This window comes from Alexandromys fortis, unplaced genomic scaffold (genome assembly GCF_014885135.2).
Source record: "Alexandromys fortis isolate MF-2015 unplaced genomic scaffold, M_Fortis_MF-2015_v1.1 scaffold_76, whole genome shotgun sequence".
NCBI lineage: Eukaryota > Metazoa > Chordata > Mammalia > Rodentia > Cricetidae > Alexandromys > Alexandromys fortis.
The window spans coordinates 6,971,239-6,983,303 of record NW_026067997.1 but is presented as its reverse complement, the minus strand read 5'-3'; the positions used below and the strand labels follow the sequence as shown (position 1 = coordinate 6,983,303).

At 41.2% G+C, this 12,065-nt stretch overlaps 1 long non-coding RNA gene across 1 annotated transcript in view; it reads right to left on the bottom strand.

Moving 5' to 3' along the window:
• Window positions 1-11,698, bottom strand: part of LOC126512527 (uncharacterized) — a 14,787-nt gene extending 3,089 nt beyond the window's left edge. The window contains exons 1-2 of the long non-coding RNA XR_007595073.1: window positions 11,086-11,698; window positions 5,804-6,449 (exon numbers count right to left, since the gene is read on the bottom strand). This is a non-coding gene — a long non-coding RNA (uncharacterized lncRNA). The remainder of the gene's footprint in view (window positions 1-5,803; window positions 6,450-11,085) is intronic.
• Between the last annotated feature and the right edge of the window lie 367 nt (window positions 11,699-12,065).

Genomic DNA, 12,065 nt, shown 5'->3' with positions numbered 1-12,065 from the left:
ATAGATAGATAATAGATAGATAGATGATAGATAGATAGATAGATAGATAGATAGATAGATAGATAGATAGAGATAGATAGAGATAGATAGATAGAGATAGATGAGAGATAGTAGATAGATATTTGTTAGAGCAATCATCCTAAATTACATATATTATAAATAATTGTTAAATAGAACACAAATCATTATTTTTGCCAAGATAAATAACATAACTAGAGAAAACACTTAATTTTTTTTCACAATCAAGATCTCTAAGTTGTGACTGGGAATCAGCTCAGGCGGTAGACTACGCGCAAAAAGCCCTATGTTCAGTCCCCGGCACTGTGTAAAACTGGATGTGGTAAGTGTAATCCCAGAACGTCAGAGAACACAGGAACAAGATCAGAAGTTCTAGGTACATAGAAAGTTTGACAACTACTCAAGCTACATGAGACAATGTCTAAAAAGAGCAGGGGGAGTGGGGTACTGGGAAAAGCAAAGCTCTAAGTTTATACAATAAGACCCTATGTACTTTTCTTCCCTAGACCTTTGCACAGATAAAGCCTGTGGTACATGACAAGACATGTCTACTACTCTCCCATCATAACCCAAAATGTTTATGAAAATAAATCATCTATAAACTTCCTATGTTTCCTCTGAAATCCTATGATTTCAGGTGATAGCATAGACTTACAAATCATTTAATTTGGAGCCACAGTTGTTCAATGTATACAGTATGCCTGCTTGGGAGGCCATTTAGATAGACACTCTTCCCCAGAGCATGGCAGCCTCTGCATTCTTTCTGAGAATTCTTAAGTTTGTTCCATGAGCTTTATGTATTCCATATTTTCCTGTTTTATGCAATTTCAAAGTGTAAACATACCGCAAGTACTTCCTCTTTCTTTTTTTCTAAGCTTTATTTGCTTTCTTTGAAACATATGCAGGCACATCTTGATGTTCCAAGCAGCCATGGCTAAGTTGCCTGTCTGGAATCTGGCTGTTTTTAACCATGACAAATGACCTCTTTGTGATCTTCTGAGAAAAAATCCTGGTTCACCATTCTGGACCTGGGCAGTGCCAAGGCATCATTTTCCTAGATGAATGTGGGCCAAGGTGGAACTGGATGATAGATACTGAATATAATTTTGATAAGCCTCTAATTTAGAAAAGTGTTAGATTTATGGTAAAGTTGCAAAAGGTAGAATCTCCATACACTCCTCACCTACCTTTTAACTTGTTAGCAATGCTACAGCACAACCGCAAAAGTCAACAAATCAATATCAGTAGACAACACTATTAGCCCTAGATTCTAGGTGCACATCCATTTCCTTGCCAATGTCCTTGACCTACACCAGCACTGACTCCAGGGTGAACACTGCCTTCAGTTTTTCCTTAGCCTCTGGCATGTGAAAGCTTTTAAGTCTCTTCTCGGTTTCTACGACAGTGGAAGCCTTATGCCCATAGACAGAAGAATGACTCAGAGCAGATAAAAGACTTGACCACGAGATCTGAGACTATAAAGAGACTAAAAGAAAACAAGGACGAAGCCTCATGACGTTTGTATGAGAAGAAGCACATACTTTCAAAGCACAGGCCATGAAAGCCCCACACGCATGTGTGTATGCACACATGCGCATACACACATACACACACACAAGCCTTCATAACACTGAAAGTTTTATTCATAGCAAATGACATTATTAACAGCACCAAAGCAGCCTGTAGAGACCAGGATAATACTCAGTCACACCTATGACCAGGAGCTCAATAAGTACAAGGAACTCAAGTTGCTCAACAACAGAAAAACAGATAAACATATTTATTTACAATGGGCACAGCAGCTGAATAAACAGCTCTCAAAGGAAGATATACAGATGCCCAGCCATGATGAGCTGTCACCCACATGTTAGGTTGATTATTATAAAAACGATGAGAGATAGGAAGGGTTGGCAAGGCTGTAGAGAAAGAAGAACACCTGCACACTGTGGGTGGTGCTGTAAGTGGGCAGAGCCACTGTGGAAAACAGTGCAGAGTTTCCTCGCAAAATACTTCAACCAGAATTACCATACAACTCAGCAACCCCCTTCTTGGTATCTGTCTGTCTCAACGTTCCTTTGTTTCAATAGCATGTCCAATGCTTGTGTTTTGAACCAATTTTAAGCAAAACATGTTTATTCTGCTTCCAGTTTCAAATGATGGAAGTTGACTAACATGCCACCCCATCTCTTCAGCCTTTCTGAGCTGCTGTTGGAAGATGGTATCATGGCGGACGTTCACAGAGGAGCAGAAAACACACAGTGTGGCAGGAAGCCAGGCAGCAGGCTTTGCATTGGGAGAACTGAGTCATCCACGAGATGGGACTACAATTCCCTCCCTCCAAAAGGAGCACTCCAGTAACCTCATCACCTTTCACTGGTCTTGGCTTTTTAGTTTCCCCACCTCGACCCTAGTACACTAAAAACCAAGCTTCTGAAACACAAGCCTGTGGTGGAATAAACCAAATTCATAACAAAAGCCAAAGGAATCAGACTCAATGTGAAGAGACATCCATACTCCTATGTCCTATAGCGCAGTGTTCAAAACAACCAAGACATGAAAGCCATTACAGTACCCATCAATGAATAAATGGATTTTAAGCTATTATATACGCATGATGAAGTATTATTCAGGCTTTTGAGGGTAGGAAATACTATCATTTACAATATTAATGACATAGTGTTAAGTAAAATGAGTCAGGCATTGTGAAACAAAATTTAAGTAAACTTACTTATCTATGGTTTTAACAAATCAAATTTCTAGAAGCACAGAGTAGAATAATGGCTACCTGAGGCTGGAGGTGGGAAGAAGACAGGAAACCTTGCTGAAATGGTACAGCATTTCAGCTTGACAGTGTGGGAGAAATAAATGTTTTTCAGTGCACATTATGGTGACTATATTTACTAATAATGTACTGTATATTTCAAAGGAGAAGAGGGGAATTTAACTGTTGTAATCATTAAACAACAGCTGGGTGGTTAATAAAGTGAATATGTTATTTAGCATGATTCTATTTTATGAATAAGAATCACATAGAAGCCACAAATAAATACATAATCTCCTTTTTTCTAGTTTTTTTAGTGAAAATAGATTATTTTCTCACATAATATATTCTTATCACAATTTCCCCTCTAGAGAACTTCTCCTCCAAGTTCCTCCTCACTTCACAGCCTACTCAGGTTCATTCTCTTTCTGTCTCTAATTAGAAAAGAATAGGCGTCTAAGAGGTAACAGTAAAACATAACAAAATAAAATATAAGAAAAAACAAAAACCATCACACCAAAGTTGGACAAGACTAACCAAAAAAAGAGCCCAAGAGAAGGCATAAGAGTCAGAGATCCATTTGTTCACACACCCAAGAATTCCATAAAAAGACTAAACTAAAATCCATAACATATACACGGAAACCTGGTACAGGCCCTGTGCCTGCTGCTTAGGTGTCCTTGAATTCATATGAGCTTTGCTCATGTGGATTGAAAGGGCTTTTTCTCCTGATGTTCTCCATCCTTCTCTCTGGGCTCCTTGAGCTTTGAAGGGACGAATTGGATGGAGACATCCCATTTAGGACTAAGTGTTCTAAGGTCTCTCACCCTCCCTCCCATCTCTTTCTCTCTCTGTGTAATGTCTGGCTGCGGGGGGGGGGGTGTCTCTGTATTTGTTCCCAGTACAGAAGGAAGCTTCAGAAAGAAGCTGTTGCAGAAGGAAGCTTCTCTGTTGATGTCTGAGCAAGGCATTAATCTATGAGTATAGCAGAAAATCACTAGGAATCATTTTATCACTACTTTTGGGGAGCATTGAGGGAGCAAAACCAGGAAGGTACAGCTAAAATTAAAAAGCATTTGAGAGGTAATATGAAATCTAATATAGCATAAGCATATATATATACACACATATATACACTTATACACACACATACTTTTTTTACTTTCTACATGAAATCTAAAATAAAATCTAAATAACAAACATAGAAGAGTCACTGACCTTTTCTCCTTTCCCCTATTGGATGATAAAAATGGGCACTCTTTGGGGAAGGGGGGTCAGTACAGAAGAAGGTGGGAAAAAGATAAACAGGAATAGCAAAACAAGAGATGAGATCTGATAGGGAAAATGGAAATAGAGAACTTCTTAAGAAAAAGACACAAAGGTAAATGCAGGAGGACGAAGGAAGGTAAAATGCGATAAAGGATATCTGGAAAAGCCACAAGGAACCTTATATTAACAATTTACCTTTAAAACCTATAATGCACATAATTCCATGTATAAATATACATATATAGTCTTAATCAACCTTTCTCATCTGGGCAGATGGTGTGCCCTCAAAGAGTCAAAAACCACTTAACATACCCAATACTAGGTATGAAAAGCCCTCTTTTGAGATGTTGGCTAGGGGGTTCTATCCAAGACATCATCAAAATATACAGCCTACAGCAGTCTCCCTTGGGTGCACCACAGAGAGAGAGAGAGGTAGAAGGCAAGTCCTTGTAGCAATAGACACCATGAGCTTCAGAAACAGGGCTCAGAGACCTCTAATATGGAACTGACCCAAGCACCCCTCCTTGGGGACTACCTTTCATGGGACCAGAAGGTACCATATTGATTGCTGTGAAGTGAGGCCACCAACAGTCCTATCTGGCTATGACATCTATGAACCATGTCAACCAACAACACGGTGTGACAACCCTGAGGGTTCAGTAGTGGCATGCATACTTTAGCAGCAACCATCGGCTCTCTAATGGGATTTAAGACCCGCCCCACAAGAGGGAAACCATGTGTAGCACTGGAAACATAGCCAACTTCTTAGTATTGGAGGAGAATCTACAGCCGCTGCTTTACTAAACCAGCTTAGTCCTTAACAATAATCTTTAAACATTTGTCCTTATATCCACAGATAAACATAGCGGCCACCCCCTCATCAAGGAAACTTTTCTTTGCAAGAGACGGAGACCACAATAGAAAGCCACAACCAATGAAAATGCAAAGTTGTCCAGTCCAGCCCTGACAGATACCTCTACAAACTATCTCCACACCAAAGTCTCAGGAAAGGAGAGCTGCAGAGAAGGGGCAGGAAAGATTGTGAGAGAGTTTGCTGTCAGATTATGTCTCCTAGTAAGATCAGAAGCTACTCCCATAAGTTCTTTAGGAACATGACTGTCCAAATGCGAGCTGAGCAAGGTTGACACCAATGATCGTGCCTGGCTGGGCAGGGAAAGGCCTGTGGGGCCTCAACCCTACACAGGCATCTATAGGTAACTGAGGAAAGCTGGGAATGGGAGAGGTGGTCTTCTCTAGGGAAGAGCACACTAGTTCGATGCCCAATGCTAAATGGTCAGCCCTGAAAATATAGCTACAAGTAGCATTATATGACTGAACAAGTTCTAGTAAGGAATATATATGTATGTGTGCATGCACACATGCATCCAACAACATTTAGTGATAGAAAAAGACCACAAATCTGAATGAGAGTGGGGAGGGGTATATGTGAGGACTTGGAGGGAGGGAACGGAGGGGAGAAATGCTGCAATTAAACTGTAATCAAAGAATAAAAATTAAAAATAAATTTTTATAAAGGGGTCACATACCTTTAAAAATGAAGAAATTGAAATGAGGTACTAAGATGGTACTATGACCAAAATAATATGGAAGACTTCAGAGTCTACACACAGAAAGCACTGCCCATATCTCTCAGGGAACCCCCCCCCATAACCCCTCTCTCCAACCCATGGATCCCTGTGGGTAAACGCATATATTATAGGACAACAGGAAATAGGAAGAAAGACACTATCTTACCTCTGGCCAGGAATATGTGGTCCACAAATCAGAGTTCTCTAGTAAATCGGACAAACATCCTTAAGACAAATGGGAGACCCCGGTTAATATGATCTTTCCTTTCCAGCATCAGACTAAAGCGACAAGAACTCGAAGAATCGGGCATCTGTAGGGAAAGAGAGCCTCTCTGGTGCAGGGAAACAGGAAACTGGTCTAGGCCCACCTTCTTGCTCTTCTCATTGTTCAGCTAGAGGAAGCAGCAGAGAGAACCACGCCCATTAGTGGTACTCCCACAATAATAGATCTCCATCAGGAACCTGAAGTCTAAACAAGCCATCTCAACCCAATTTCCTCTCAGAAAGGGAAATGAGAGATCGCCCCCAGATGGTTAATCTGCAATGTCAACTTGATCAGATTTGAAAGGCTAAGAGATTACTGAAGCACACTTTTGTGGTGTCCATGAGGATACTCCCAGTGATGGTTGACACATGGACAAGAACGGATGGACCCTGTAGATGCCTGCGATAGCATCTAGTAGGCTGGATAGATAGAACCGCAGTCAGATGGAAGAAGCCTTCTGGGAGACCTCTACTCCACTCATTTTGTTTGTTGGCTGTTTTGAGGTGGATCTCTTCCCTCTGTCATGATGTACTGCCTTGCCGGTGGCCTAGAAACAGATGACCGAATGATTATGGAATGAAAACTCTGGAATAAGTTTATTTGCCTCTCAATTATTTTAGGTATTTATCACACTGACAAAAATCTGACTAGCCTAGCTTCCAGGACTAGAAAGCTATTTTTCCCTAAAAAGAGCTCTCTGACTTTCTTAGGTGGGATGAGTGATGCTTTTTATGGTACCCCTAGGACAGGACAAACATGACAACCGTCCAGGAGTTTGGCTTTACATCACCATTCTGGAGAAATATGACCTTAAGCAATAAGTAAACTGTGTTGGATTTTTCCACAGAAAAATAACCAACACATTCCATTTTGATTTATGATCCAGATGCTTGTTGAAAAATACCTCCAAAATAAATCTGGTCCCACACACAAATCACTCAGTGTTTAGAGGTTTTTACCACCTACTTAACTCTCAAGACAACTTTTTCTTTCTTCTGCCTCAGTTTTATCAATATTGTGGTTGACCATCTCTAACTGTTTTTTTGGTGAGATTAAATTGGAGGAGAGAGAGAGAGAGAGAGAGAGAGAGAGAGAGAGAGAGAGAGAGAGAGAACTTCGAGAACTTCATTGTCAACTTGACTGGATATGGAACCACCTAGAAGACACCCCTCTGAGTGTCCTTGAGGGAGTTTCTACAGTGTTGTAACTAAGGAGAGAAAAACCATCTTGAATACGGCTGGCTTCATCCCACAGGTTAAAGACCATAACTGAGTAAAAAGGGAAAGCAGATGAGTGTTGGCATTCCTCTTTTCCTGGTAGGCCGAGATGTGAGCAGTCCCAGCCTCACGCTCCTGCTGCCTGCAATCCACTACGCTTTCCTTATCAGTATGTGCTGTACTGTAGTGATATTTTATTTGCATTTTAATAAGCAAAGCTTGCCGGAGGGTTAAAGGGCTAAACTAAGCCACTAGTGGCCAGGGAGTGATGGCACACAGCTTTAATCCCAGGAGTCAGGAGACAGAGGCAGGTGGATCTCTGTGAATTCAAGGCTACCCTGAGCTACACAAGATTGATCCAGAAACAGATCCAGGTAGCAGTGTCTCACACCTTTAATCACTGTATTTGGGAGTCACCTTTAATTCTATCACTAGGGAAGTGGATACAGGAGTGATATGGCTGGGCCCAGAGAGAAATAAAAAGGTGAAGAGACAGGAGCTCACTAGAGTGTTCAGTCTGATGATTTGTGGAGACAGGATCTCACCCTTTCAGTCTGAAGACTTAGTAGCGGTAACAAGATCTCTCTAGTGGTTGGCTGCTTTACTTTTCTGATCTTCAGGTTGAACCCCAATGTCTGTTTCTGGGTTTTTAATTATTCATGCTACACTGTACCCTCTCAAAGCACAAACCAAAAAACATAGCCTTCCCTCATAAATTGTTGCTGTCTGATACATGGCCACAGCAATGAAAAAAGGAACACACACACACACAAATGCACATGTACACACATACCTAAATTCTGATATTGTCTAAAACACAACAAGCAACACCTGCTTGTGTACTGTATTGTTTAGCCCTTAGATAAAGCTTAAAAGTGCATTCTTTTTAAATTCCACTATTCTTTAAAATGATAACCCACATCTTACATTCAGAAGATCATAAGTTAAATATTTAATGATTATTTAGTAACAATGCTTAACGGGAAACAGTAATTCTGACTCAAGAGTCTAATTAAGACTTGGTCACCAAACCAAGCGTGTAAACCATCTTTACACGTGTGACAATCAATAGACCTAAACTTCAAAAATAAGTGAGCTTGAGTTTGCAGAAGGATGTTTTAATATTACTATGTCTAACTTAGCTTTTTGCTATCATGCATGTCAGAATAATTCTTTTTACTCTTTTCCTTTCTTCAGAGAGTCAGCTACTCTTTTCCAGCATGGGCCCCACTATCAGTACAGCTGCACAGTGCAGAATAAAGACGAGATTGAAGGCCACATTGTGGCCCCAGGGCATCTACTCAGTAGATGCATGACTTAGGCAAATAAATTCTCCAATACAGAAGAATAAGAAGAGTAAGAATAGTGATTACATGTTACTACAAGGTTACTGTGAAAAATAATCTTCATTCGTTTGAATTTATTCTTTACCAGAAAGGAGCTAAGACAACAGACATGGATATAGAATAGAAGTCGTGACCTACACAGAACAAGACTTGAGATATAAAATGGAACTGAAAACAGAGTCAATGCAACTTCAGAAAAACCAAAAGTTTAGCTCATTGACTAAACATGTAGATATTGGCTACAAGTAACCCACAAGGTCACAAGTTGTCCACAGCAAGGCGCAAAATAGACAGACTTGTGCCTACTAAAACATGAGCCATTTGTACAACCATTACCTATACTTGTGAAAGCCTGGTCTTTAAAATCATGGCATCTCTGCATGACCACTGGTTCCCTGTTCTATACTCTTAGAATCGGAAAAGTGGATGCAACCAAGAGAATAAACCCAATCTTGCAAGCTGGCAAAATGAAGTATCTGGGACAGGGCTGAAAGTTACTAAATGTTATTTTCTTTTCCCCTTTTCCCTTACTCACGTCAGCATCTCCTGTCCACATGCCTCAGGTGGCTAAGAGGACTGGGAAAAGCTCTTTTTAAAACTACTGAATTACCCTCAATTTATCTACATTTTATTTATAATTATTAGCAACAGTACAATGTCCATATCCACCTCAGTTACATATAATGTTTGCTTTTAAAATATAGAAAAGAAAAACACCTGTTTCCTCTCAAGATGTCAACCATGATAATAAAACCAAAAGCACCTTTAAAAACTTGCTTCCAAGTACCTAAAGCCATTAATGTCACATGCAATATATCAGAGTTGATTTCTTGACAGAAGGTTAATTAGTTCTTTCCCATAGGATAGCATTGCCATAATTAAACCTATAACAACAACGGAAAAGCACCCTTGGGCAATTTAAGATATCCTGACAGTAATAAGAAATGGCAGTGGGCACTGGGTACCAAGGCAATTTTCTACTCGCTGTTGTTAAATTGTCTTTGGCATAAGAAAGCAAGACTCCCCATGCCAGTTGAAGTCTAGGCCCGAGAGAGCCCATTAGCGAGAGAAGGCAGGAACTGCATCCTTTTCCTAGTCCTCTCTTTACAAACTGATGAGAGCGGGAGACTCAAACATGGGTTCAGTCTGCTCTTGCTGTATGCCATACCATAGCTCATTTCCCAAGGTAATGCTATGATTAATAGCATCTGTTCTATGACCTAATTAGAGTCTGATTTTTTTCATATTCCTATCTAGCCTGCGTGAGGTAGGTAGGAAGGAGGAGGAGCCGGTAGACATTGAGAGACAGCCCGCAAGATCGAGTTCCTCTTCAGGGAAGCAGGAAACAAGACCCGTGCAAAGGCTGGTGGTTCGAGTACTCCCTGAAATAGCTCAGGGATACACTTTTCCTTCATCTGTTAAGTCAGATGGGACTACACAGTTCTTCTAGGGACACATTGCCCACACCCTGCAGAAGATTCACGGTGTGGTATGCAATAGTCTTGATTCACTAGGGCACTCTGGGTATAAGTGAGAGATTCACAATTCTAAAAAGAGGGCTGGAGAAGTGGCCTGGCTGGGAGAGCTCGTGTCTTGCAAGGATGAGGACATGGCTTTTAGACCCCCATTGAAAAACCACCATGGTAGTGGGTTGTTCTAATCCTGGTGCTGGAGGTACAGAAGCAAGAAGATCTCTGCAGCTGACACGGCTATCATGCGAGATGAGCTAGTGAGCTCTGGTGTTAGTGAGAGACTTTGTCTCAGAAAATAAAAAGGATTTTGGAGGGTTTTTATCTCACGGTGCTTTGTCTGGGCTCTCTCTCTTTTTTAATTTACATATCAAATTATGGTTTCTGATTTTGTTTTTATGTGTGTGCCTCAGTATCTATGTTTCTTCTGTTTTTCTGTGGCCCTTTTGTTTTCTGTTTGTTCATTTGTTTTGTCCTATTCTACTTTGTTTTTATTTTATTATTTTTTTAGATGTCTGTTTGTATTCTAATAAGAGAGAGACTGAAAGGATGTGGATTTGGGTGGGTGGGGAAGTAAGGAGAATTTGGGAGGAATTGAGGGAGGGGAACCCATAATCAGAATATATTGTATGAAAAAAACCTTATTTCCAATTTAAATAAAAGAAAATAGGAAGTAATTGAGGGAGACATCCATCATCCATCTTGAGTCTCCACAACCACATGCACCCATCCATATAAGCACATATCTGCACACATCTATATACACCCATATACACGCGTATCTGCTTACTTATATCCATGTTCACATGTGTCTGCATACATCTACATACACCCATGTCCACACACATCTACATACACATGCATACACCCATGTCCACATGTATCTGCATTCATACATATACATACACACACAGAGGGAAGGGGAGAGAGATTCAAAGAAGAAAGCCAGTGCCATGTGCTCAAATACCCCTGTACCATCACTCAGGAGGCATGGAAGTAAACACATGACATTCAGATGCCAAACGTAGATGTGACAAAAAAGAATACAACTACCCAAGGGACAAGTGAGTGCACGTTATTGAAAATGCAACCCTGCACTTGCTCTATTCTCTTGACCACACTGAGCTGAGACAATGGCCAGCAGAGCTTACCTCACTTGAGTTCAAACCCCACCACCTGCAAGGCTCCGCTGAACATCTGGTGACTGATGGGCATGCACAGAACAGAATGCATCAACATGGCTGCCCGGCGATGCTTGAACTGCACAACACTGTCAGTGTGGCTCCGGAGCGTGTCTGTATCTAAGTCTAGTTTCTCTTCAGCTCTCTGGACAGCCACTGGCATGGGCAATTCCCGTAAATCTGATCTTGGAGCAGAAACTTGGGCGCTGAACGTGCGAGATGAAAAAGAGAGTGGGGCCTCTCAAGCTGAGAGGTGTCATGAGCAATCAAACATCTGGTTTTCCTCCCGAAAGCATCTCTGGCCTTTCCTGTCAGGTCTCTCGCAGGATAATTTATAGTCCCTAAATACTTCCGTCATCCCTCACAATGATGCTGGGCATCCCAACATCTTGTCATGCTTCTTATTGGCTTCATGAAAAGCCAGACGGGCTATAGTGAACTACACATGTGCTGGTCTGGGAGTACAATGCTTAGCCACCCTTACCCCTTTGTCTTTTTATAAAAAAAAATTCTATTGATTTTTATTGAGCTCTACATTTTTTTCTATTCTCCCCTCCTCTTCAACCCTCCCACAAGGTCTTCATGCTCCCAATTTACTCAGGAGATCTTGTCTTGTTCTACTTCCCATGTAGATTAGATCTATGTATGTCTCTCTTAGGGTCCTCATTGTAGCCTAGGTTCTCTGGGATTGTGATTTGTGGGCTGGGTTTCTTCTTTAGCTGTTTCCTTCATACTGTCCCTCCGAGCCTCAGAAGCTCTAGCAATGGCTCAAGAGGGACCCACAGTTGAAAAGCTGAGACCTCTGTTACTGATGGACCTACTGGCACTGTCACCACCACCACCACCACCACCACCACAGACCAACAAACTCCTGTGCTACAACTGGAAGAATTTCATGACCTAGCCAGAAGAACCCATGAGAGCCCAGATGGGCTCTCAGAGTGACACAT